Here is a 4,864-nt window from a genome sequence, read left to right on the forward strand (position 1 = left end):
CAGGGCGGGCCAAATGGAGTTAGCGGCGAGTGGGGGCAAGAATTTTTTGAAGGGACAGGACAGGAGTATGAACGGGAAGGGCCGGGAGCGGGTTCAGTTTGGGAAGGGCTGGGAGTGGATTCTGGCTGGTAAGGGGCGGGGGGCTGGAGGGGCTTCTGGCTGGTGGGGCGGGGGGCAGCAGAGGCTTCTGGCTGGTAAGGGTCGGGGGGGGCTTCTGGATGGAAAGGGGTGGGAGGCTGATGCCCAGAAGTGGAAGTTCCATCTGAAATATATAAAACAATTCTATAAATACATATATGATATGAAAACATATTATTATCTTGAAAGAAATCAAGATTCAACATTATTTAAAATCTGGATTCTTGTTCTTATAAAATAGTTAGACAAAGTCACAATAATGATTATGTTTTAAGTTATTAATTGATTTGAATCAAATATAATTAATAAGAAGATTTAATTGATCCTTTAAACTCTGACTGTTCACTGTTATTTTTCATGTGACATTTCATAAATACATTAAAAATCATATTTTTCAAAGTCAACATTAGGTGCTTTTGGATAATATTTTAGTACGCATGTATGCATTTGAGATTGAAATGCAATAGAGTTCTTTTAGACACATGCCCGTGGATTAATTTTTTTAAATCCAACAATAGAATAATATGGGAGTGTGTAATATGATCAAATCTAAATGGCCACTCCACCTAGCCTTTGAAACCAGGTAAACACTGATTTACATATATATTTTGGTGATTGCCTTTGTAATCTTCAATGGAATAATTTGAAGCTTGATTCAGAATCAATATATACACAGTAGATACTACCATTCATATTAAATATTAAGAATATCATTTTATCTATCTGACATTACATTTTCAGAGTATGTTTTGTGAATCTCTCTTTTACATTAGGATTAAATGTATGTCATCCCAATATTAATAGACACATTTAGAAATGCATGCTTTAGTTTTAAGGAATATTAATGTTTGTTTGTTTGAAATGGACAGTCTACACATAAATCTTTTTAAAAACCATTTACATATCATACATCATGAAATTAAATCAAGGAATTTCAACACGATTATGTTTTATGTATACTTAGAAGTGGCTTAGAAGTTCAAAACAATGATGACATAATGGTATGGTCTGCATCTAGGCACTCAGATTAATAGCAATGACTATCTGTACAATCAGAAGATGATTATCGGGTTTTTGCATGTAATATACATGTGACATCATGATGTCATTAATGACAAATCATACATAAATTTGAAACAAAATAAAAACATATGTTCATGCTGCATGATATACAGAGTGGGGCAGTAGTGCATTTGAAAATAATTGAATATATATTTGAAAGGTACAAAGCTGTAGACTTTATTTTTCGTCAATAGTATGATTTAGAAACAATACACATTATATTAGGGTGACCATATTCCCACTTTAAAAATAGACACATATGAAAAATACATCTTATACAAAACATTTCTTGAAACAGCCTTGGAAACAGCCCTGACCTATGTATTTTTCATATGTGTCCCTTTTTAAAGCGGCAATATGGTCAACCTATGTTATATACATGTAATAAATATTTGACGTACCATCAGACTCCAAGGGAGCCACTTTCTCCTCCATCTCACATGTTACATCAATCTCTGTAAAACATAATATGTTGTGTACACGTTAAAAACAAATATTTTTTTTTATATTATATTATAATATATTATGTGTTACTGGTGCTCAAGGACACACATCAATGTTGCATTAAAGAGATACTGAACCAAAGTTAGGAATTACATCATTTTGATAGAGCATGCAAATAAAATAAGATTTATAATTATCGATGAGTAATAATTACATTTTATTGTCTGTATTTTGAAAATATTCACAAAAGCAGAGTACCAGGAACATTTAATAGTTCTCATGTGTGTATCGCTTGATGATTGTTGTCTAAATTTATGCTAAATATAAACATGTGCTAGCCATGTTCTGAAGCACAAAGGTGTAGACTAAGAAGCTTTGAGATCTTAATATTAAACTAATAATATATATATATATATATATATATATATATATATATATATATATATATATATATATATCACTAGAGGAGTACATTATAAGTTTTATTCAAATGGAATGCTTCATCAGAATCATGATCAGAATATTTATGAAAAAGACACCTTCAATGACATATGAATGAGTCAATGGACTTACCAGAACCCTGCATCAGTGCTGGATCCCTCTGTGCTCATCACAATAACTAGTTCTATTAATGATATTAAAAAATATTAGTGAACACAGTTTGGACATCACTAAATCACATTAGTCTAAAATATTCTAAATAATATCTTTAGAAATGTGAAGACTAGAGCACATATATGAACAATACATTTATTAGTTCATCAAGGTGATTGTAAAGAAAATTATGTATTTCACATATGTTGGATTTCTTAATATATTAGACAGCCAATTCTTAACATATTAATCAATGGCATATCTAAATATAACTATTGTTCCCTGTTTTAAAATACAGACAGACACACAATGCTTTGAATAACAACTGGTGACAACTAGAGCCTAATCCAGGTGGCACATAGATCCATTTGTGCAATGTACAGTAATCTGTTTTAGGATAAAACACATACCGCTAGATTTGGAGTTTTGTCGGTAACGACCCGAAAAACTAACGCCGGCTTTTTTCTGGCCGCACCATAAAAATAACTCTGGTATTGAGAGTCCACAGAATGGCTGCGTTAGGCTCCAAAAAAGGAGCATAGAGCATATTTAACGCAGCTTCAACTCTCGATACCAGAGTTGCTTACGCAAGCGGCCAGCCTCAAAAACGTGCTCGTGCACGATTCCCCCATAGAAAACAATGGGGCTGTTTGAGCTGAAAAAAAAACAAACACCTGCAAAAAAGCAGCGTTCAGCTCCTAACGCAGCCCCATTGTTTGCTATGCGGTAACCTTTCCTACGTCTGCGCTTAACACTCTAACATGTACCCCGAGTCTAAACACCCCTAACCTTACACTTATTAACACCTAATATGCCGCCCCCGCTATCGCTGACCCCTGCATATTATTATTAACCCCTAATCTGCCGCTACTTACATTATCCCTATGTACCCCTAATCTGCTTCCCTAACATCGCCGACCCCTATATTATATTTATTAACCCCTAATCTGCCCCCCACAACGTCGCCTCCACCTGCCTACACTTATTAACCCCTAATCTGTCGAGGGGACCTGAGCGCTACTATAATAAAGTTATAAACCCCTAATCCGCCTCACTAACCCTATAATAAATAGTATTAACCCCTAATCTGCCCTCCCTAACATCGCCGAGACCTAACTTCAATTATTAACCCCTAATCTGCCGACTGGAGCTCACCGCTACTCTAATAAATGTATTAACCCCTAAAGCTAAGTCTAACCCTAACACTAACACCCCCCTAAATTAAATATAATTTACATCTAACGAAATTAATTAACTCTTATTAAATAAATTATTCCTATTTAAAGATAAATACTTACCTGTAAAATAAATCCTAATATAGCTACAATATAAATTATAATTATATTATAGTTATTTTAGGATTTATATTTATTTTACAGGTAACTTTGTATTTATTTTAACCAGGTACAATAGCTATTAAATAGTTAAGAACTATTTAATAGCTAAAATAGTTAAAATAATTACAAAATTACCTGTAAAATAAATACTAACCTAAGTTACAATTAAACCTAACACTACACTATCAATAAATTAATTAAATAAACTACCTACAATTACCTACAATTAACCTAACACTACACTATCAATAAATTAATTAAATACAATTCCTACAAATAAATACAATTAAATAAACTAGCTAAAGTACAAAAAATAAAAAAGAACTAAGTTACAAAAAATAAAAAAATATTTACAAACATAAGAAAAATATTACAACAATTTTAAACTAATTACACCTACTCTAAGCCCCCTAATAAAATAACAAAGCCCCCCAAAATAAAAAAATACCCTACCCTATTCTAAATTACTAAAGTTCAAAGCTCTTTAACCTTACCAGCCCTGAACAGGGCCCTTTGCGGGGCATGCCCCAAGAAGTTCAGCTCTTTTGCCTGTAAAAAAAAACATACAATACCCCCCCCAACATTACAACCCACCACCCACATACCCCTAATCTAACCCAAACCCCCCTTAAATAAACCTAACACTAAGCCCCTGAAGATCTTCCTTCCTTATCTTCACCCTGCCAGGTTCACCGATCCGTCCTGAAGAGCTCCTCCGATGTCCTGATCCAAGCCCAAGCGGGGGGCTGAAGAGGTCCATGATCCGGCTGAAGTCTTCATCCAAGCGGGAGCTGAAGAGGTCCATGATCCAGATGAAGTCTTCATCCAAGCTGGAGCTGAAGAGGTCCATGATCCGGATGAAGTCTTCTATCAACTGCATCTTCAATCTTCTTTCTTCCGGATCCATCTTGCAGACCTCCGACGCGGAACATCCTCTTCTCCCGACGCCTACTAGCCGAATGACGGTTCCTTTAAGGGACGTCATCCAAGATGGCATCCCTCGAATTCGGATTGGCTGATAGGATTCTATCAGCCAATCGGAATTAAGGTAGGAATATTCTGATTGGCTGATGGAATCAGCCAATCAGAATCAAGTTCAATCCGATTGGCTGATCCAATCAGCCAATCATATTGAGCTCGCATTCTATTGGCTGTTCCGATCAAATTTAGTGTTTGTTTTTTGTACTATAGTTTAGTTTATTTAATTGAATTTAATTTTAGGTAATTGTAGTTAATTTATTTAATTATTTAATGATAGTGTAGTGTTAGGTTTAATTGTAACTTAGGTT

General features: G+C 34.6%; 1 long non-coding RNA gene across 1 annotated transcript; it reads right to left on the minus strand.

Annotated features, from left to right (window-relative positions):
- Positions 1–207: 207 nt before the first annotated feature.
- On the minus strand, positions 208–2,270 carry LOC128652024 (uncharacterized). Its single transcript, XR_008401249.1, has 3 exons — positions 2,218–2,270; positions 1,602–1,655; positions 208–262 (listed from the first exon to the last, which is right to left on the minus strand). It is a non-coding gene; the product is annotated as an uncharacterized LOC128652024 (long non-coding RNA).
- Positions 2,271–4,864: the final 2,594 nt, after the last annotated feature.

The sequence above is a fragment of the Bombina bombina genome, chromosome 3, assembly GCF_027579735.1.
Source record: "Bombina bombina isolate aBomBom1 chromosome 3, aBomBom1.pri, whole genome shotgun sequence".
NCBI lineage: Eukaryota > Metazoa > Chordata > Amphibia > Anura > Bombinatoridae > Bombina > Bombina bombina.